General features: G+C 44.2%; 1 protein-coding gene across 2 annotated transcripts in view; it reads left to right on the top strand.

Moving 5' to 3' along the window:
• SLC9A3 (solute carrier family 9 member A3) overlaps nucleotides 1-24,284 on the top strand; it is an 840,704-nt gene that overhangs the window by 720,370 nt on the left and 96,050 nt on the right. The window lies entirely within an intron of this gene.

The following is a 24,284-nucleotide window of genomic DNA, read 5'->3' as shown; positions in this document are numbered from 1 at the left end:
CGTTCACACGCTGTATGTCACGGCCTCACAGATTCTCAGCAAGCCCTTAATGCTAAAAATAAAACTAGGTTATGCGTTTCTGAAGAGCAAGCCGCTGCCTTCCTCCGACAGGCCTCTTCTGCTGAAGAATGCTTCCAAAAAAATAAGTTAGTCATTAAACCAAAAACGCTGACAACCAGCGGCAAAGACGAGGAGCACTGAACTTTAGTATAACTCGGGAGATAGTTGTAACCAAGATGAGCAGTGCCCCGCTCCACCCCCCCGGCGCTTAATTGCCCGACACTGGAAGACGTGTGGGGAGAAATGAAAGATGATGTATCCAAAAAAGTCATCACTTTCATTCAAGTAATTCACCGGCAAACCTTTATCTGCTACTACATCCATGAAAGGTTCGCGGCTACAATGGAATATTTATCAAATACGATACCTTGGTTCACTCGAAAAGACAGCGCATTCCACAGCTCTGTTGTTCCTCTGCAGAACAGCGCCGTGGAACCTGTAGGCGGAGCGACTGCGTTTGCCTGGACCCTGGTGCCGCCATTGTATTAAACAAATACCCATAAAAAGAAAGGCATGGGTCAGCGTTTCGCGCCGTAAATATTAAAACATTATTTTTCCTGCCCAGGCGTGCGTGCGTGCCCGATGCCTAAATAAGACAAGTAGTCCCTAAATGAAACGATAACAGCCAGCAGTGGAACTACATTGTAGTTGGTCAGTGCTGCTTCCTGCAAAACGGCAGGAAAACGGAAGTGACGTTTCAGACCACCAGCCAATCAATGAGCTACATAAAAGGAGCAATGCCAGATTTAACCAATGGCAAGCCAAAATACAAATATAAACGCAATGGGTGGAGTTTCACCCAACATACTAATTACTTAATGCCTCGGAGAGGCAGCGCATGCGCTGCTCTTTGCGAGACCTAAAAAATGAAGCAGAGGAGAGTGACAAGGAAGACAACCAATCAGGAGTAATGCACTTACTCTTTTCTGGTCTTTCAACAACAGACATCCAAAACGGTCTGCAGGTAAGATCTAAAAAAACATTAACAAGTGGACTTACCTTGCTGAAACCAAAGTCTTCTAAAGAAAAAAAGACTACGAAGCGGCCTGTTAGCTGAAAGTATACAGTGACAGTTCCATAATCATTAGGGTTGGGCATAACTTGCGTAATTTGCGGAAGCATAATTATGCAAAATTATGGTAACATTTTGCGAATTATGCAAAATACACGAGGAGCATAACCCAGGTTTAGCTTTGTTTTCTTAGCACAAAATGCACCCTTGTGTCATGACCCGAGGATGCATGCATTCTGCGCTAAGAAAATAGAGCTAAATGCAACAGGACAAGAAGAGCAGCAGCCACTCGCACTTGCTAAATTTGTTGTTCTGGTGCTCCTGTGGTAGGATTTATGTGGCAGGTTATTCATAATTACGCAAATAGACATTATTACATTTTCGGTAAATTTGTCTCATAAGAGAACAGCTAAATTACCAACATTACTCCGTCACAATTAAAATTTCACCCAGGCCTAATAGTCATTCACTTTTCAGATAGGGAATAAAGTATCTCAGCCTAGCCATCCTAGTTGATGCGTTCTTAAGTTTTATTTATGACCAACTTGGCTCCTTAAGTACTGTCTGTTCCTATTATTGCTTTATCATTTTCGCTCTCTTTTGCTTTTATACATCTTCACACCTACTATTTTACTGTCTGGCCGTTGGATTGTGTACATTTTCATTTTATTTCTGTTTTTAAACTGTTACTTTATTTTATAGCTATCTGGCCTCCTATTTTGATAGGCCCCCTTGCTGCTCATTTTGTGTTTTGTTTTATATATTGTGCAATTTATTTCATACTCTAAATTATATTCATAATTGTTTCCTCTGCTGCTTGATTTATATGTAATTGTATGTGATGTTCATCTCATTTTATATTCTAGTTAACTGTTCCTATTAGCTTTATTGTTACCCTTTTGTTGATTCTCTCTTTTGCCTCACTCAAGATAGCAAATTATCGTCAATTTGACTATCAATCATTATGATCACTTTTATGTTTCTAAAAGGCATATTTATTAATAAAATCACACAGCGCAGCAAGTCACCTTGCTGAGCTGCACTGAGTGATAGGGAAAGGGCAGGAATGTACTGTATTTAACATAATACAATATATTCCTGTGTTTTCCCTGCACTGGCACACATTTTGTTGCCTAGTGCCAATGCAGGCACCCTTGCACCATGCTGCAAAGATGCTGGCATTGTAAGTAGGGTTGTTATGTGTAGGAAGGGACATCTTCCTGCAAAAAACAATCCCCTGAGGCGGTTTCCTCTTTCTATGTGTACCGAAAATGCAGCACACATAAAATATTTCTCCTCATTACGCCTCCCTGGCGATGCGTAGTATTTTGATGCATACCCAGGTCTACCAGTGGTGGTAAATCTGGAAATGTGCCAAAATCCATGGGTGGATGCATGGGAACACCCACGCTCCACCTATGGAACGCCTCTCTGGGGCAGTATAAAGCAACGCAGTGATTTGCTCTGCTTTGCATTACTCTAACTTTATCATGCCACTCAGGGCCATGCAAGGTGTCCTTTCATGGCTTCATAAATCTAACATAAGAGTTGCATCGCTCTTGCGCCCTATTGCGATGCAACTCTTTGGTAAATGAACATGCAGTGAGAGGTAAAGTGTTCATGTAAAATATAGCCACCAGAGAAGCGTCCAGGCCAGAATCCCTTCATCAACTGCATTTGACAAGATTCTAGCTTTCATGCTCAATGCTCTATCATTGCAACTAAAGTATTACATGGGTTTTCTCTTTACAAAGCACAACACAGTATGAAGAAATATTCACACTAGTAAAACACAACTATAATGCAAAAGATAAAATACCACAAATGCATTTACAATGAACATAATTACAAACATCATAATGGATATAAGAAAATGACTTTAAACAATTAGCAAAATGTGTACTAAGAGGGGAGAACATTAGAGAGCATAGGAAATAAAAGGTAATGATAACCCGAACAGATAATAAATCCTACCTGCAAAAGTAACCTAAAGAAAAAACAAGACACTCCAAAACACACACACAAGTATCATTATCATAAATGTGCAAGAAGCCTCCTAGGCCTGGTACTGCGACTTACACCGAACCCTCACTTCCCTTCATCCATGCCATTTGCAAATTAAACATCCTTAGCACACCCATCTTGTTTCCCATTGACCACTCTAGCCAAATTAAAGCTGTTCCACCATTGACCTCCTTCTAGCCGCACACTATTCCCTTTTAATTCCACCACTTTAACAGGCAGTCCAAACTTAGATCCAACTTTTCTCACATGTCCAGCTTTCTTTACACGTACAGTATCTCCAACTTGAATTACCCATTCTTTTATTTTGTTTCTAGCATCGAAATACTGTTTTTCCTGCCAACCTCCACATGCCTCCTTACACTTCCATCCATCCATTTGCCCTGCTTCACCCATTTGTTCATCCAAACTGGGCAAAAACTTGTAGTGGCTCTGAACCCGTGCAATAACTCAAAAGGTGACACCCCAGTAGAAGCGTGTGGAGTTGTACGATAAAACAATAGCATCGTCCTTACTGCATTGGAGACCAAACACATATTACTCACAGCCCACTGTATACACTTTCCCAACACCCTATTCATCCTTTCTACCAGTCCATTGGTTTGAGGATGGTACAGCAAGCTTTTAAAATGCTTAATACCACTAGTTTTCGAGAAACTCTACACCTCATGACACAAACTGTGTCCCATTGTCAGAAACCAAAGTGGACCGAAAACCTTCTTTTAAAAATACATCTTTCAAAAATTCCACAACCACTCCAGATGTAGCCTCTTTCACAAACTTAACTTCCGGCCACTTTGTGCCATTATCCATTAAGACTAATGCAAACTTGGAAGAAGGCGCCAGTTCGTGAAAAGAACCCACAATATCAATCCCTAACTTTTCCCAGGGTGCAGCTGGCAAACTAATAGGATTGAGAGGGGAATACACAACTTCATGGTTTTGTCACAACCGGCACATATCACACATTCTTTGACCACCTTATCAATCTCTCTATCCATAGAAGACCACTAAAAAGATAACCTCACCCATTTCTTTGTCATGGCAGCCCCTGTATGACCTTCATGGACACGCACTATGATGGGCCTCCTTACCACAACAGGCAGAACCAACGTATCCACCCACAACAACAAACCGTCCTCCACCAACCATCCTCCATGGATAGTTCTTCAACCACTTTTACAAAAGTCTTAAAATCAAAGTCAAGATTCCTCTCACAAGGCTACCCTGATTCCACATATTTCATGACTCTTTGCAAGACAGAATCTTCTTCAGTTCCCTTCCGCCATTCCGTTTCAGAAATGGCACACATATCCAGTATGTCAACAGCAGCCACCAAACAGTCCACATAGTCCTCATCTACTACACTACTTTCTTCTTCAACGCACTCTGACATACATGATAGATAGTCTGAACAGCCATTTCTACTACCAGGAATATATTCTGGTGTGAAGTCAAACTGTAGCTGTTTGGACGATAGACGTGCATTACTTGGGGTAAACCCTCTAGCATTCCTCCCACTAAAAAAAACAACCCAAAGGTTTGTGATCTTTTTGTAATCTTAACTTCCTGCCCCACACATAATTCCTGATCCTCTTAACTGCCCACCAACAGGCTAACAATTATTTTTCAATCACTGAATACTGCTTCTCAGCACCAGTTAACACCCGTGAAGCATACCCATAGTTCTCATTCCACCACCATCCTCTTGCCTGAGCACCACACCCACATTAACATTGCTGGAATCGACTGTCAAGACACCCTGTAGATCAGGGTCATAATGCTTCAGCACTTTAGCTGAAACTAGCTGGCCTTTCAACCACTCATATTCCTCTTGACATTCCGCATCCTAAACAAAATCAACTCCCTTTGTAAGAATGCGTGACAATGGTCTCAATTTGCTGGCAAAATTCTGAATAAATCTCAAATACAATTCACATAGCCCTAGGAAGGATTTCATTCCAACTTTGTCTACAAGTGTCTTGGTCTGGATAATGCAGTCAACCATACTTGTTTTTGGGGTAATACCATCACTTGAAACTAGATGCCCCAGATATTTAACCTTATTGGTGAGGAAAATACACTTATCTCTCCTCAATACCACATCTCTCTCCTGGAACCTCTTGAATACTTCATCCAGGATTACATCATGCGTTTGCCTATCTGGTCCAAAAATCAAAACATTATCGTGGAAAACGGACAATCCTTCAGTACCTTTCAGCATGTCTGCGATAGTATGTTGAAAGATTGAGGCCGCTGAGGCAAGACCAAAAGGTATACAGCAATACTGAAAAGTACCAAAAGGGCAGACAAACGCTGTCAGATGTCTTGATTCAGGTTCCAGCTCAATCTGGTGGTAACCCGAAGCTAAGTCAAGTTTTGTGAACAGTTTTGCTCCTTTTAAGCTAGCCAACAGTTTGTTAATATTGGGTAAAGGATGCAAATCCTCCCAAATGTCTTTATTTAAGAAGCACAGGTCTACACAAATTCCCAGTTTCCCATTTTGCTTGCGAGCCAGCATTAATGGATACAACCACAGTGCTGAATCAACTGGTTCAATTATCCCAGTTCTCACTAAAGTGACAATTTCTTTTCAAAGTCTTTCCATATACTGAAAGGTACATTTCTGAGTTTGTGTTTTACTGGTTGTGCACCTTCCTTCACTATTATCTTATGTGTGTACCCCTGAATTTTTCCTAATTCTCCTGAGAATACATAGGGATATCTGAACAAATAAAGAACAAACGACAGACCAAGTTCCAGCTCAACCAATCCACATGTACAATGAATTAAGGGGTGGTGCAAACACTTTCTGCACCCGTCGTCCAAAGGTGCAAGTCACAGCTAAAGTTTTCAAGAGAAAGCAGATAGTGCACTCGTTGCGAAGTCAAACACATAAGCAGTAATTCCAAAAATATTTCTTTTATTCAATCAGTCTTTAAAACCGGCACACAGCCAACGTGTTTCATTCCCAGTTGTGCCAAAAGGGAACTTCATCAGGGCTGTAACAATCATAAACAGAACATAACATTACCAATACGTAACCAACATTTAAAAAATCACAAATTCTTCACAATGGCCTACATACTCAAACACAAAGAATTATTCCCACATAAATAGTACATACATATATACATGACAATAAAAACCACACAATTAGCACAGAACAATTAATAATATAGCACATCAACATATTAAATTTATATACATAAGTTTCCTAAACATAGAATGACAGATTCCAAAAAGAGAAGGCAGAAGAAATGGAAAAGAGGGGGGTAGAGGGTTGCAGAGCTGTCAAGTGTGTATATTACATTTACTATCTCACTGGATCGAAAAGAAAAAAGTAATGCATGTCACACCAGCCCACTCCCCACGATCTCTAGTTAAGGTCATATATTTAAGAGCTCTGCAAGGATGCTGTCCAACCCATAAAAACCACGAAATCAGTTGATTCAACTTTAAAAACCATGATTTATTAATCTCTAGCGGGATTGCTCTGAGATAGTATAGGACTTTGAGTAGGAATAACATTTTGATTACATTACTCCTCCCGACTAATGTAAGATGTAAATTATTTATTCTGTGAGAATCTACCTTTATTTTCTGGATCAGTGGTTTCAAATTGGTATCAACAATATCTTCTACTTTAGAGCTGATCTCTACGCCCAGATATCTAGCACTCTGAACTATTCGATGATCTTCCCAATTGATTTTATCGTTTATTACGATTAGAGTTTTGTTCTCATTAAGATGATAACCAGAGATTTTATCAAATTGACTGGTTAGACTATTTAATTCCAAAAGAGCAGAGCGAGGGGTGGGTGTAATTATAGCTAAGTCATCTGCGTATGCTAAAATTTTAGTTTCCCCTCCTTTTGCATAAACAGATTGAATTCTTTGATTTTCCGCTATTTTCCTAATTAATGGGTCAATATAGATGGAAATAATAAAGGGGAGCACGGACATCCTTGTCTCGTGCCCCGCAAAATCTTTATTAACCCCGAGGAGGCACCCATCACGGCTACCCTTGCGGTTGGTTCTTTATACATGCTTTGGATAGCCTTGATAAATCCTTCTCCTAGACCATTATTTGCCATGATTGACCACAAAAAGGACCAGGAGACCCTATTGAATGCCATTTCTGCATCCAAAAGAATTAAAGCCATAGGGTCTCCTGTTACCTTGGTGTAATCAAAAAAGGCAATAGTTCGGCGAATGTGATCAATGGTTTCCCTGCCGGGAACAAAGCCATGTTGTTGTGAGGAAACCAGCTTCTTGATCACTGTAGCCAATCTGTTTGCAAGAATTTTTAAATGTATTTTCGTATCACTATTGATCAGTGTTATAGGTCTATATGAACCTGGCTCAATTGCCGGTTTACCTTTTTTAAAAAAAAATAACAATCATGGCAGCCTTCCAGGAATCAGGGGGTGTCTCGCCAGCTTGCACTATGTCAAAAATCTCTGACAGCAAAGCAGTTAGTTGCCCCCGGATTTTTTTATAAAATTCACCTGGTAAAGCGTTGGTTCCAGCTGCTTTACCAGATGGGAGAGACTCAATGGCCATTTGAATTTCCTGTGGTCTAATTGATGCATCTGGCCTCTTTTTCTCCTGGGGGGGTGAGCTGCTCTAATTTTATCTCATTAAGATATTTCTTGATCTCCTCTGAGCCCGCCCCAATTATCTTCTACATCCTCTGTATATAGTTTTTGAAATGCCAATAATATGGCTTTTGGGTCATGGACTAGGCCAATATTGGGATCTAAGATTTCTGTGATGCCTGTTTAAATTTCCTTTTCTCTGGAACGAACTGCCAACATATGACCTACCCTTTCGTTACTTTCATAGAGCTTACTCCACCAGGCAAGATATCTACCCGCTGATTTATTGAGTGAGATTTCGGTAATTGCAGATTTAGCAATTGTGATCCTTGCTTGAGCATTACCTGAGTCACCCCCTTCAGAAAGAACCTTTACCAAATGGGTTTCAGCCTTTCCTAGTGCCTCGCATAGTACATTTAATCTATTCCTTTCCTTCTTTTGTGCCTCCCAACCAAATTTAGACGTCTCGCCCCTGATCCCCTCTTTTAAGGTGTCCCAAACAATTTGTATACTAGTGCTCCCCAGATTTTCCTCAATAAACCTAGGGATCCACCTCTCCATATGTTGTATATAGCCACTGTTATTTAACAGAGCCCTGTTAAATGTCCAGCGCGTTACCTGTGGTTTCCTCTGAATATTGACTTCCAGTACCAGAGGGTTGTGGTCAAAACATAATTCTCGGAAATTTGGTAATTTTACTGCCCTGTACCATCCACTGAGAAACAAATAAGTAATCCAATCTTGCATGAGTTTTATGAGGGGCAGAAAAATATGTGTATCCGGGGTCAGTTCCCTCTTGTTTTGCCCATATATCCGATAGCCCATGAAACACTTTTAATTGGGACAAAGATTTGTAGACTTTGGGCTTCCGCCCTTGATACGCTATCTCGGGGTGATAGGAAATCGAGCTGCTCATATTTATATTAAAGTCCCCACATAAAATAATTGGGAGGGGCCACCTCACTAGTTCAATATTCAGCCAGTTAAACATTGATGGGTCATCTAATACAGGTCCATAGACCGAACAGAGTGTAAACAGATTGTCATCTATTGTACATTGTAAAATTACCAATCTTCCAAATTTATCAATAAGAGAACGTGAAAAATTAGCAAGACCCCACCGGGCGACTATTGCACCCCTCTAGTCCTAACTTCCTGCGTAGTCCAAGAGATCAGTTGATACCCGTCAAATTTCATAACCTTACTTCTACCGATATGGGTCTCTTGGAGGCATATAATATCTGCCCTCAGGAACCGAAGATCCTGGTAGATCCTTCGTCTTTTAACAGGATCATTTAGCCCACAAATTTAATAGAAGCAATTCTAAGTTTCCCCATCAAAGGTATAATAGAGTCCCAATATCCTGAGGCCCATATCTAACATGTCTAGAAAATCCACACAAAAAACCCAAATAAAAAAAATAAATAAATAAGAGCAGAAAAGAGAAAAGAAACCGTGCAATCTCTACTTGTATCATTTTGGGTCCAACCCCAGCCCATCCCCAGCCTTCCTCCCCCCTCTTTACTAAGGCAAAAAAGGTCTGAAGACCCTTGTGATGCCTCCTGCATTCCGCTGTGCTCCCAGGTCACTCAAAAACCAATACAGAAAAAAAAACCATGTAGAAGAACCCTATAGACTATAAGTAGTTATTGTCTTTTAGCAGAAACACAGTATATACAGAGTCAGCTATCCATTTACTGGCTAGGATAGGTTCCTTCAGCCACCTGTGAGTTCCTGTAGATAGTTCTGAGCCTGGATCTCTGAATTAAATACTCTAGTGTTTCCCTGAGAAATAACCTTTAGGCGTGCCGGGTTCATTAGATAAACCTCACAGCCTTTTTTTTAAAAAGGGCTGATCATTTGGCGAAGCCTCCACCTTCTTTCCACTGTTGTGTGGCAGAAATCCGGGCGTACGAAGAAAGAGTGTCCCTCGGCCGATATTTTTGCATCCGGTCTAGCTCTTTCAAATATTGCTTGGCGCAACAAAAAATTCCCAAAGAAAATTAGGATGGCTCGAGGTTTCGTGTTTTTACCAGCATTACTTTTTTTTAACATCAATGGAAACCTATGTATCCGCTGCAGCTCGGCTTCCCAATTCCAATGTGATAGTTGAGGGAAAGCCAATTTGAAAACTTTCAGCACGGACCCGCGGATATCATTCCTTTCTGCATTTTCTTCTATACCCAACAGTCTTAGATTATTTCTTCATTGTCTGTTTTCAGATTCCTCCAACTTCCAGAGCACTTCACTCATTCTAGCTTCATTTGCTATTGCTTTTTGGTCAGTGCTCTCTAGTCCGGCTTCAAGTCCCACCACATGCTCCTCCAAGGCAGTGGTTCGTGCCACAATTTCTGAGCAGGCTTTTGTCATCTTGCGGATCGCGCCCTGAAGTTTTTTATTTGCAAGCTGTGCCCTTTTGTGCTCCTGACGGGCTTCTACCTCTATTGACTTGAGTGTTGCATATATTAATCCCATAGAAGGAACAGGGTTTGTCTTACTCCCAGTAGCCTTTAGATCTTTAAACAGGGACCCATTCATGTTTCCTTCCTCAGTACCTGTTTCCAACTGAGTGGCAGAGTAGTCCCATTGAAAATGTCCAGCCTGGCTGGTATCAGAATGAGAACCTCTATTATCCAGACCGGTAAAGCTCCTTTTCTTTGTGCGATTTTGAGCCCTCCTCAAATAATCTGTTGTTGTAGGGGGGCTATCACTGTCCTCCCCTGTAGCGAAGGGTTTGGTATTATCAGGATCACTAACGTTAGTATGATCCGAGTCGTCCGTTAAGGAGAAAAAAATTCCGCCATCAGGAGTACCTAAGATTTTGTCCCCAGCCCTGGGAATGTCGGTAGTATAGTCCTTCGGCTCCTACCATTCCTCCAGTTCCATTGTGCCAGATTGAGCTTTATCGATATGTTCCATACCCTCCTGCCTGCATCCTTCTTTATGTCCTATAGTAGATTTATTGGAATCACCAAATATTACAATGGGGGTTTCAAGTATTACAGTCTCGAGAGACGTTTTAAGCAGATCTTTTTCTAACGTACCGGAGTCTAAATCTCCATCCCCAGCCGATTTGTTGGCAGCCATATCCCTAGTTGGGGTTTTACCTTTTTGCGGCTTAGCCCTCTTCCAGAGAACATCCCTGGCACCGTCTGAGTCTTGGGTTTGCTTGCAGGATCACCTCCGTGGTGCTGCTCACTGCTGGGTATTTTGCCATTACTCTCCGCCCTCTCCAGGCTGAGCGTGCGAACAGCGTCTAACCCCTTTGAGCCAGCTGGTTTTCTGGGACCGTGGATAGGCTTAGCTCTGGTCGCTGCTTCTTTTGCTGGGGGTTTGCCCGTGGAGGCATCCCACATGCACCTTGTCCTCTCGAACGCCTCCCAGCACCAGACACAGCCAGCAGAGCCTTCACTTGCCACAGATACGTTCCGGCCCCGAATCTCCACACGCCACCGAAAAATACCTTCGCTGCTCATCGGAACAGCCCTGGTAAGCGTTGCTGAGCACTGATCCAGGCTATTCGAAATTTATTTTAGCCAGCACTGTTATTAAACTGCTTTCATTTACTCCTCCATGATTATTCTGCCATAAACAGAGGGGTTTGTTAGAGATATCTTACAGGGTGGTCAGGGAGTGACTCTCGCAGCGGTCAAGCCGCCGCCATCTTGCCTCCCTTGATCGTCTCATCCAATGTAGTATTTCCCATTGACAGCAGTTTTTGTTTAATAGTTTTGTCAGGGCAAACAAATTGGTCTCTTACCAGTTGATCTGCAAAGTTTTCAAATCAACATACAGCTACTAAGCTTCTCAATGCTGTATTATATGTATCACCATCTTCACCTGGATGTTGTGTGCGTAAAAATAATTTCTGACACAAAACAATCAAACAAGGCTGGGTATCAAATCTAACACTGAGTTTTTTAACCGTTATATGATATTCATTCAACTCCTCCCCCCACCCTGCCAACCAAGTGGTTCAGGCAAATGTTTTAAAATAGCCTTCCCTTCAAACCCTAAAGCGTCCAATAGAAGATATTTTCTTCTTTCATTTCAGAATCTAAGTGCTCCTGTAGCACCTAAGTAGGTGTAAAATGCATCAATCCATTGTTTCCATTGTATGGGGGTTCACCTGGCATTTCCAGAAATGCGGGTGGTGGGGTTACCGCCTGCATGACACCAATCACTAACACAAGCTTGACGGTAAAATAGTTCCTTCAGATGGTGGATTGTAAAAAAACGGTACACCCCTATTTTTCTTGACCAAGACAATAACAGAGCCCAAACCACCAGTGAGGAACATACAGCTGCTGATCCTCCAAATCCTGGGAGGACTGGCAGCACGTTTCCAAAGACTCCTGAGCTCCCTTGTAACAGTGGAGCTGTTCCCCTACATCTTGCAGGTACCAGAGACAGAGCTGTGAGGCTCCAAGACTGCTAAAACCTCATTGGAAAGCACCCCAGCCGTCTAGCTCGAGCTGAAGAAAGCCAACAGTGCCGACATGGTCCAGATATTCTGACGACCTATGAAGAAGAAGGACACTGAAGAGCTGCGAAAGCAGAAGTCCGAGGAAGAGCAAAAGACTTGGCCGCAGCCCTGCCGGCCTGTCTGCTGTTTCCCGTTAAAACTGCTCAGCTGCTGTGCCTCTAAAGCCTGGGAGGACTGCCTGCTTACAATAAAGACTCAAGAACTCCTGTGGAGCAACAGAGCTGCTTCCCTGCCTCTGGCAGGCAGCCCAAAGAAGACTGTGAGTGCTCTGGACCTCAGAAACATGACACCGCATTACACCACTTCACCCGTGCTTCTGAACCCGAGCTAAAGTTGGCCAATGGTGCCAGCCTGGGCCCTGCCCTCCATGGACAAGCCCACCTTAAATTTGCCCTTTGTGGCCTTCCCAACGCCACCTGCAGCCTCTGTTTGCAATCTCCCTCTACTGCAAGCGTCCTAGTGACAAAAATCCGAAACCTAAAGAAACCTCTATAACCCATCGCCCTGGCCCCTGGAGAAGAGGACCAAAGGCATCCCGTGTCCCCGAGCATCGCAAGAGTTGAGCCCCTCTGTTGGTTCAGCCTGACTGATCCCCCAGTCTGTGCCTGCAGTCTTTTTCCCAACAGACAGATCTCCATTTTTTTTTACATTTCTTTATTGCCATTTAATCCGGAATCACAAGTTGTACAGAGTACAATAATAAACATTTTCATAAAGTGGACAGACGGACACATCCCACCATGCATACATTGACAATATTCTGGTAGCAGATCATTTAATGATTTAAAGGGGTAGTGGGGCTCAGGGGACAAATAGGATGCTAACCTAGAGCTATGCAGTGCAGCACCTGTCTTGTACAGGGGTAGCCAATGTGTGCATCACAGAATAAAACAAACCAGTGACTTTTGAAACCCTCTGCCTGGCGCTGCCATGTGCAGTTAAGTTGCAGTGCGGCAAAATGAGTGGCAAAAGTATACTGCGAACATTGAGGGTATAGGCAAGTGGTCACACCAGGTGGAGAAAGGGATAGGGGTGAGCCACTACATAATCCACCCCAGAGAGTGCAGGGTCCTCAATAATGTCTGGTAAGCATGTGTGTGTAAATGGGTGGGTTGTCCAGTGGCTCAATCTCATCATCCACATAGTACACTGTGGGAGGTACTCAGCCTAGGTGGAGGGTGGATTCAGGCTGTCGATCCATTTGAGAATGTAGGTTTATAACATCATAGCTGCTCCGCTCCCTCCCTACCCTGTCGCAACCTGCGATCATGTATCATCGCATCCTCTTCTGGTAGAGCCCATTTGTGAGTCACCTGAAGCCAGAATTTGATTATGGGCGAATGAGAGGCCTGGCAGGCCATGGCAATTAAGTGCTTAAAGAAGACCAATGCCATATCGATTAGCTGCAGGTAGTGTTTGGTGCGTTTGGTGCATTTCCTGATCCCCAAGAGACAAAGGAGTGGGTCCAATGACAGCTGGGCATCTATCACTGTCAACACATGTTCCATCACCTGGATCCATGTGCGCATCAGCGGTGGGCATTCCCAGACCATTTATATAAAGTGTCATCTGCGTGGTCACATCTCGGGCATACTGGGTACACCGTCAGAAATATTTTGAGGTTGCAGTGCAAGGTAGGTTTGATGCAAATAATTGAATTGAGTGAATGTGAGAAGTTGGCCTGGTATATGCTGGTCACTATTTAAAGTGGCCACCTTGCACCAGTCCAGTTCGACTCTTATGGTAGATAGGTTTAAGACAACCTTTTAAAGAAAGCAATCCTAGTGGTAGCTGTGGAGAGCAGCCTTCAGGCTAAGCCTCAGAGGAATGTAAAGCAGCTTGTTTTACCCTATAATCTCTTGAATTACCAAATGAAATGACACCACACAGGTATATATATCAAATATATATGTATTTATTACTATACACACTCTACTAATCTCTTTATGAGATTAGAAGTCAAGAACATATGCAAATATCAACGTTTCACAATAAGTTAAGCACAAATATGGCTGGGTCCCTAGGGGCGTACCAGACCATATACTAAAAAAGAGGTTTAGGAATGTCGACTTGCAAGGGGACAAGGCCTAGGGCCTGTAGAATCGCTGGGGCTTCACTAATCCACCCAAGGCAGGTAAGTAAAGGACTCACAGGAGACGCGTGCAGTGTGAGAACACAGCCGTGGGTTCCCCATTGATTTCAATGGAGCAAGTCGCGGATGGAATTTTAAAGTTTTAGGGTACTTCGGGAGAGTCTACAAGCAAGCCACTTACAAGGTAAGTAATTCTAGGGCCAACACGCACAGGAGCACTGGAGTGCACAAGTTACCTCACCCAGGGAAGCCGGTTGCATAGGTGTCTTTTGGTGTCGGGTCGCGTCGTCGTTTTCAATGGAAGCCGAAGAAGATTTGCTGCTTGCGAAGACTGGAGAAGTGTCCGGTGGAATCCAAGGCTGGATTCAGAATGAAGAAGACCTGAAAGCTGAAGGGACAGTGTTCAAGGTCACTTGCCAATGACCCGGGGCCAGGAAGATGGATGCCCACAGTCGTCGGGTGATTTCAGGTGATCAAGGGTGTTTTGACTCTTCAGCCACGAGGTCCAGAAGACATTGATGATGACCAGGAGCTGGATTCGGAGTGTCCCACAAAGTCTGCAACTTACTGAGGTGTCAGCAACCGGATTGGAGCCAACAAGCCTTGGCAACAGCAAGTCTTGTGGAAAATGAAGAAAGTCAGCGGTGCAGACCAGCAAGGTCTGAGGGACTCACCCAGTGAGAGTATGTCAGGCCAGGCCTGGAGCAACCAGGGGAGCCCTTTGGTTTGATGGGAAAGTCTTTGGGGGACACACAAGCCAATGGGCAAGGGATCACAAAGACGCCTCGTGAGGATTCACTTCACATGACCCCATGGTCACTCGGGACAAGGTAGGCCTCTGATTTCAGTGGAAATCCTGCTGGAGGCTTGGGCCACACGTGGTCCAATGCACAAGTTTGTAGAACGTCGTGAAGGGGTTGCACTTGACAATAGTGCACAGTACCCAGGTATTGCTGTTCCTCGTCACTCGTGGGGTCCACTCGCCTCAGCTTTGCTGGGGACTCACAATGGCCATTGAGAAGTCAGGAAATCCACTTCTGGGGATGCAGGGACTTCGGACTCCAGCGGGAGCGGGAAAGTTTGCGACCGTTGATTCAAGTTTTTGGTGCCTGCCAAGCAGGGGAGTCACTCCTTGACTCCAAGGGAGATTCTTCAGTCTTCCAAAGGTAGTGGAATGTCGAAGGACCAGGATTCGTCTTGTAGAGCATTGCCCTCAGGATTGATAGGGCCTGCCTTAGGGGTGACTGATAGGTTTATATGTGTGTGTATGGTGAGAAATAGGGAACCTATACCTCAGTGAGGAGTGCTAACACTACCTCACCCAGGCTGCAGTAGCAGGCCTGTGGTGTCAGATTTAGTCTGCTTCCCAGGGGTGGCATAATACTTGATTCAAGTTTGTGGTGCCTGCCAAGCAGGGGAGTCACTCCTTGACTCCAAGGGAGATTCTTCAGTCTTCCAAAGGTAGTGGAACGTCGAAGGGCCAGGATTCTTCTTGTAGAGCGTCGTCCAGGGATATCTAGTTTGCAATGGCAAGGTTTCCCTATCTTATACTAAAGGAAAGGGAGGGACTAGCTCTATGACCCCTCCTATGGGAGGGTCAGGGGATTGGGTGGTTACACCCACTTCCCTTTCTCCAGTTTCGTGCCAGAGCAGGGACAGATAGCCCCTGAACCGGTTTGAGCTGGCATATGCACAGAGGAGCCTACTGCTCTCCCAGTGCAGGACTTCAAAGCACTCTAGGAGCGCACCCACCCAGCCCCAATACACTAAATCCTGTCTGGAAGGTGGTTACACCTCCCTGTAACAGGATACCTATTGTTGGGCCTCCTCCACTGTGAGTTTCGGTCAGCAGCAGGAGGGCAGCCCAGTGTCTGTGCTGGTGGCATCTATTTTGTGATGCCAGGGCTCTTTCAGATTTCTACCGTGTTTCCACAGTAGGTACATGTCTTCCCCTCTAGAAGGGTGGGATCATACTCCCACACCACACAACATGTTTTGATGCAGTCATTCCAAAGTTAGCATTTACCGTTAGGTTATAATGCACTTAAGAGTATATGGTTTAACCGCATCCACAAACAACCACAGAGAATAGACTCTGTCAGCTGCATAGGGGCCCTGCTCATGTAGAGGCACCCCCTCACATTGTAAACCAAGCACCCTGCCCTCAGGATTGATAGGGCCTGCCTTAGGGGTGACTGCTAGGTTTATATGTGTGTGTATGGTGAGATATAGGGAACCTATACCTCAGTGAGGAGTGCTAACACTACCTTACCCAGGCTGCAGTAGCAGGCCTGTGGTGTCAGATTTAGTCTGCTTCCCAGGGGTGGCATAATACATGCTTCAGCCCTTGGTAGGCCTGTGAAGTACCTATGCCCTTGTTACCTAAGGTACCATATACTAGGGGCTCATAAGGTACCACAGTATCCAATCACTAGTGCATCTAATATACACTCCAAGTCGTTTAGAGAGAACAGAGAGACTGGGGCCCTGATTAGCAGGGACCCAGCCAGACTATAGCCAGAAACCAGTGTTAACATCAGAAAAAAAGTGGGGGCAACATAAGTGCAGATCCTACTCTCCTACAGTGAATTTTAGACTGGTATTCCATGAAATTTGCTTCACCCACTCCAAGGCCATAATCCACTGCCTGGTGGTCATTCCGTGCCTAGGCAGTCATCCCATTTGGGCGTGTATCAAAAACTGAAGATAAACCTCGGCACTCAATTTAGTTCAATTTTGAGTTGTGCATAACAATTTTTTTAATTATGTTCAACAAGTATGCATCACACATTACTTTTTGTTCAGTGTACTATACATATCATTCAAATACATTGAGATGCTATATTTGAAGACAAACAATATATGTTGGTAAGCTTGGTATAGTCTTTTCACTTCAGCGATGGACCGGCAGCCGACACGTGTTTCGTTTCCAATGAAACTTTTTCAAGGCTGCAATAAATGCCATAGATAAGAACCAATGTCTACAAAAAATATTTGTGTACATTAGAGCAACAAAGAGAAACAGGAGCCTAAGATTTGATCAAGGCCAAAGGCAATCATCCATATTGACATAATGCAAAGTTCTCTAGAGCATGAAAAAGATAAAGAGTCACACATAGTGTGCAGTGCTCATACCACCTTGATTTAGATAGCAAGAATAAAGACCCAAATAAAAAACAATAGTAGATTAACACCATCAGTGTCATTTTAGTGCACTGTGAAAACAGTAATTGTGGACCCAGTGACTGTTAAAAATGATCCTGCCCTATAGTGAACAAATCGATATAGGGTACCTTAGCAAAGTAATCTGTGAGCTCTAAAGATTTGTTGTTCTTTTTACAATTTCAGTCTTCTGGCATCTGCGTTGTAATGATGCACCTAATGGTCCCCCGGTCTCGTGCAGGGGCTCCGCAGCAAAGTGATCGGGACAATGTAGTTCACCAGCAGGTAGGCACAGCAGCAGGTGGGATGGGGACGATAATTGCAGGATAGTGCTCTGCTGGCCCAGCACAGTGCTCAGCAAACAAGCATCCAGTGTGGCACAATCATGGCCACACACCTCCATGGATCGATCTCCAAAGATTTGAATGGGGCATCTGATGCTGTAAGGCACCCTTTCAGTCAGCCGCCCCAGGGCTTCCCAAAGTGAACTGTTGGTGCTGCCTTGGACCTTGCCCCATACCCAGCTTAAGTCCAGATGATGGGTCTCATAAGTTGCTGTTGAGTGCCCAAATGCAATACATGTTTTCATCCTAAGTCAACATTAGTGCAAAGTGCTTCAATTATGATTTAAAGTATCAAAAACCTGTTTTCTTCAAACCAGCTAGTTTAAAAACTACCCACCTGATCGGGATGATCTTGGTGCCTAAAGTTCTATAAAAAAATGTTTTATTTTTATGAAATTGGTGTGGATCACCTTATTGAGTTGTGTGCATCACTTATTGACTTTATAAGCCTAAGGCTGCTCGACCACACTACCCCTATAAGCGCACCTTGGGATTGCTAGTGCAAGCCCCTGTCCACTAGTAAGGGAATACCTGGACTCTTTGCACTGTATAAGTCTTTTTGGCATACCATATAAAGAGCCGGCTTCCTACAGTCATTTATTTATTTATTATTTATGTGGAATTGATCGGGATGAGGGTGTAACAGAAACCGGATAGACGTTCATGGGAAGTTGACCCATCGAGGGTCATCGCTTTTGAAAAAGAATACGTTATGGATGAGTGACAAACGCAATGGACCGCACTCCACTAGCTCCTCCTCCGGGTCGCCCCAAGGGAAGCTGGTACATGAAGTTTCTTGAGTGGTTCACCCCAGTGGGTGCAAGTGAGTACTTGTTGATGATCTCTAGACCCGATACATGTCCCGGGTTTTAAAATATCACCCAAGACATGGCTCGGGTTTCGGGATAACTTCCCTCCTTAGTAGAGAAAATAGTCAGGGGTAGAAGAGAGAGCCGCCAAGCAACCGTCAAGGGCCTCAGTGCCCGCACAGGCACGCAGGTGCGTCGTCCAGGAGCTCGTCAGCTCAAAGCTCGACCCGGAGGAGGGGCTAGCGGTGTGCGGTCCATTGCGATTGGTCTACAGTTATGGATGAGTGCCCAACCTGCTGTTGGATTCTCGGTTCACAATAATTGTGATTCCCTTCCTATAGGTATGTCCAATCAAAGACTGCTGCTGCTGTGGCTAATTCAGAACTCTTTCAGTTTAAATGAAGGGGGGCTGTAGGGGAAATCTCTTTTGTTTCAGAGGAACTCTTTCAATTGTTATGCCCAATCTAAGATAACCGCCGCTCTGGCTATTCCAGTCCTCTTTCTGTCTTTGTGAAGTGGAGCTGGTGAGGATCGCCATTGTTTTCTGAAGATGTGTGGGTGACTAGATGGCAGATAGAGGCGGGGTGGGGGAAGGGACCCCGGGGGAACAAAAACTGACAGTGCGGCGGAGGACATTGTCATAGGCGGTCAACCCTTGCAGTTTTGACAGCCACAGCAAGGAGCTCGGTAGCAATAGGGTTCCCCCACATTGGTAATTCCTAGGAGAAAAGCGTCTTGTATGGTGCAGTCGTCCTGGGTCTGATTCTGGTGTGTAAAGAGTGCTCTTTCCACCAGGAAGAAGGCACACCCCTCCAATGATCAGAAATAGCTTCAAAGGGAGTCAACTATCTGGCATGGTGTCAGCTGAGAAACGGAGCTGGTTCCCGTGCACGGGCACAATTTAGACTCAGGACACGTTGTAGGAAGCTGGCTCTCTATATACTATACCAAAGTAAGGCATAGTGTGCACACAGTCCAGTGAAACCCCAAAGGTAGGCAGAGGTAAATGTAGATAGAACCTTACTCTCCATTTGTGGTAGTGTGGGCGAGCAGTAAGGCTTTATCAGAGGGTAGTGTTAAGCATTTGTTTTACACACTCAATCAGCAGATGATCACACACTCAAAGACTGAACTTCAGACCAATTGGTTTTGTATAAAAATATTCTTTTCGTTATTTTATTTCCTAGAACCAAAGCAAGCCTGGCACAGGTAAGTGATAAGTACTTTGCAGAAATAATACAGTTTGTATTGCAGTTGTATATATACTTTTGGTTTGATTACAGCAGAACTATTAGTAATGCAATGCTTTGAAATATTGTAAATATACTTTGTACTGGCTTTTTAGTAGAATGTCAAGTAGATTACTTTAAAGATTACTTTTCTTACACAGTGCAGTATACCTGGATACTGCACTTTACATTTCCTGTACACAGGTAAGTAAAGGCGTTTTTGTTATTTGGTTACAGTTTTAAAGACTTTTATAGATTTTCCAACTCCACACAAAACCAGTCAATGTTATCCTATGGAGGAAAATCGGGTTATCGGTTCAAAGGTAAGTATTCGGTTGTGGGAGTTGGTATTCTGGGGCTAGACTCAGGGGTCGCCTAGGGTCAAGGATGCTCTCTCATTACACCCTCAGCGGCACGAGGGCGGTCAGGTGCAGAGTGCTGAGGCCCAATGTTTTCCAGTGGGGGTAGGGGGCCTCCGGTTGGTGGCTGCTTACGAGCAGGCCACAGGGTTGTGGGATCAAAGCTCCTGGACTTAGGCTCAGGGCAAATGGGGGTTCAAACCAGCACAAAACGTGCACCCTCAGTGGCACTGGGGCGGCCTGGTGCAGAGTGCTGTTTTGGCATCGGGCGCCCTTTAGCTTTCAATGGGGACAAACCCCCAGCACCATGTACTCTTAATGGCAGCCCTGCACTTACAATGTCTAAGAATTGACTTAGACACTATAAGTGTACAGGGCTCATGCACCTGTACCCTCACCACTGGTATAGTGTACCCAGCTAGAGGGGTGACTGATCCATTTCAGGGCAGTGGGTTATAGGCATGGCACACAGGGATGTGTGCCATGTCGACTCTTCACTTTGTTCTGCACCAAAACACGCAGCCTGCAATGGCAGTGTGTGTGTGTAAAGGTACAGGGCCTCTAAGGGTGGCACAATAAGTGCAGCAGCCCTTAAAGGCCTTCCCTTGGTACCCATGGTACTTTTTACAAGGGACTGACATGTGGCCAGAGAGGTGCCAATTGGGGGTACAAGGTACAGTTTTGGGGAAAGAACATAGGTCCTGGGAACGTGATTGGCAGAGACCCAGGGCTCATCAAGTCAAAGTGCATCAGAAGTCTGGCAAAGAGTGGGGTGGTTACTTCAACAGAAACCCAGCTTCCTACACACGTCAGCTAGGCAGCACCATTCAGTGGGGCAGAGGTTGAGGGCAGAGCTGGCTCCGTTCTGGGAATGCGGCTCTGATGCAGTCAAGTTCGATCACAGACCTGAGCCCACGTGGCCTTGCAGGGACTGCGGTGCGACTTAGGTTGCAGTTGTGAGCAGGACCCCCATCTTCCTCTTTGCTGGGGGGACAGAGGTTTGGTGCCGCAGCCCGCCGTGCGCTCAGATTGGGCAAGCTGTTGGCACTGTATCCCTTCAGCCTTGAGGAATGTGCTTCCCCTTTCTCTGCTGAACTCATCTAGAGTCACTTTGGAGCCTCTTGCAGCTACCCTGCGTGATTTTGTGTTGACCCATCCTCTCCTGCTACATGCTATGACCATGCTTTCCTGCTCGATGTGGTGGTGTTCGAAACTGTAAGGAAACCATTCCCTAGGCTCTCACCGCATTGGCATTATGCGAGTCACAGGTGGCACTTGGCTAAAACTGGCCTTCCATCCTTCTGCGCACCTGATATTACCAGATCACAAATGCGGTTGCAGCACACTGGATAATGTGCTGCATGTCTAGACACTTATAAGGTCCCAAAGCGAGACCTATTGGCTATGCCAATGCTTGTTCTTGTTAGGTTGAGCTTGATCGACCTGTTGTATCCTCTTCTATGGGCTCTGGGCAAACCCACCAATTGTCGTTGTTTTTTTCTTGTTAGGTCGAGCCTGTTCGACCTGTTTTATCCTCTTCTATGGGCTCTGGGCAAACCCACCAATTGCCATTGTTTTTTTCTTGTGCCAATCCACAATGCTGGCCTTCTATTGGTCTATTCCTCTCAACTGTCCCTCCTTTGGGTGCCTGTTTCAGCTGAGGTGATTTTACTAACAGATAGTTTCTGTTGGCCGTCCTCGTTCTTGCATAGCACGCGATGGTACCTCCTCCCCTATGCGAATTGAAGCTCGGCAGAGCAACGCCAACAACCAAGCACACTGGCTTGTTAAAATGTTTACTTTCAGCCGTTGCTCATCAGTGCTTGATCTGCTTTACCTATTTTGGATGGACAAGGAAAAGTCCTCTCCTTGCCGTACACGTAGTTTTGCCTCCGTCTAGTGGCAGACATGTTTCTACCAGCTTTATACACAAGAGAGAAAAGTCTTAAGGAAAGTTTTTTGTTTGCATCCCTTAAATGTTGTTGCAATTTAGATACAATTAAACTAGACATGAAAAGGGACATCATATGGAGCTTTCAAAACGTTTTAAAAAGTCAGCACTATCCACTACGAGCTGCACTGCTCAACGCAAGTGCTTATTACATGTATGACGAGGGCGATTAGCTGTGAATAATGGAATTCAAGGGTGTCGTCCATTGACTTGTAAAAACATAAAACCTGAAGGAATTGTGCTTCGTCGTGATTAAAATGTACCTGTGACAAATGCAAGATAAAATGGAACTACTAAAGGTGTGTCACCGCAGAAAAAAACACGAATAAAATTAAAACGAAATACAATGATGAATAAAATAAACATGTTTCGTATTAATTGTGTCTGTCTCTTTTCCTCAACAAGTATTTCGCAATTTACTGATCGCTTCAAGTAGGTGTGCTGTTATCATTTATCACCATGTTGCGTAGTCTATCTGGAATATGTCATTGTCTTAAATATATTATTTAAAATATTATGACTGTAAGTATCAGTGACAGTAATAATGCGAAGAGAATGGTGTCTTGACAAAAATTGGAAAGTGTTGTCATTACCCAATCACAGGTTGGATGTAAAATACTAAGGGCCCGATTCACAGAACTAACTTAAGACAAAATCCTAAACTTACTACCATGTTGGTATTCACAGAAGGCACTTACTCATTTTGGTATTCACTTTAAGACTTTCGGTATTCACAGAAGGCATTTAGGAGTCCTAAAGTTAGGACTCCTAACTTCTGAGAATACCGAAATGAGTAAGTGTCTTCTGTGAATACCAAAATGAGTAAGTGCCTTCTGTGAATACCAAAATGGTAGTAAGTTTAGGATTTTGTCTTAAGTTATCCTTTCAGTAGTAGATGACATGCAAAAGGAAATGGGTGGTGGTAATACTCAAACCCTAGTACTCTTCGATCTGTCGCCAGCCTTTGGCACGGTCAACCACATCCTTTTGGCTGACCATGTCAGGGCTGTGGGACTGCAGGTTGCAGCCATCAACTGGATTGTCTCCTTTCTTAGGGACAGATCTCAATCAGTGAGACTCTCCCCTTTAATTCTCCTGCGGCCCAATTAAACTGTGGGTTGCCACAGGGCTCCTCCCTCTCTCCTCATCTTTTTAATCTATACATCCGTCCTTTGATTCATTCTCTCAAAAACAGAAAAGTAAATCTTTTTAATTATGCTGATGGCATACAACCTCTCTTCATGATTGCCGATACCCCTAAATCCAAATTACATTTACAAGAAACCATGCTGTTCATCCGGGATTGGATGAACAGCAACCATTTGAACCTTAACTCTGACAAAACAGATATGATAGTCACCAAAAATAGGCTTGACGTCTGCAATCCGTCCTTTTGGCCCAATGAGATGTGAGATGTGCTGTCCCTTCCTGCACAAACACAGTCATGCTAACAATGCAGACACCGTGGTGCAAGGGTGCCTGCATTGACCCACGGCTACTGATTGTGTGCCAGTGCTGGCTGAAAGGACAGGAATGCAACGTATCTTGTAAATACGGTTCATTCCTGTCCTTTCGAATTGGCATAGGGCAGCACAGCAAAATGACTTGCTGCGCGGCCCTATACCAATTATTTGTAAATATGCCCCTTAGTTTTCAGAAGTAGAAAATATGATCACATCCCTCCTGTGTTACTAATGCTTCATTGACTTCTTGTTGAAGCCACAGCATACTTCCAGGCAACCTGCATTACCTACAGAGTCGTACACACTGCCACTGTGTATTTAACCGTAAAGCTGAACATTTCTGGTGTGCAGACTTTCTCTTCCTTAGCCTGCTGGTGTTCAAGAAAGAAATTGCTCAAACATTCTTTGACAGTGAGACTAGGCTATCGGAGTCTCATCTGCCACTTCTATTGCTTCAAAGAGATTACGATTTAAGTCCTCAATGACCCTGTTACCCACCGGCAACTGCCTTTAGTGCTCAATGCATCTGAAATGTTACTTCTTATTCAAATTCCTACTAAGATCGCCCGACTATACCCATTCCATATCCCATGCTTGCCTCTTTTTCTAAGTATCCTCTAATTTCATACAAACAGACCTTTTCTTTCTTCTCATGACCTCATCTCCAGCTTTCTCTCTTCTCGTTAGCCATTTG

The sequence above is a fragment of the Triturus cristatus genome, chromosome 5_2, assembly GCF_964204655.1.
Source record: "Triturus cristatus chromosome 5_2, aTriCri1.1, whole genome shotgun sequence".
In the NCBI taxonomy this organism is placed as follows: Eukaryota; Metazoa; Chordata; class Amphibia; order Caudata; family Salamandridae; genus Triturus; species Triturus cristatus.
This window is presented reverse-complemented; position numbering and strand designations above follow the sequence as displayed.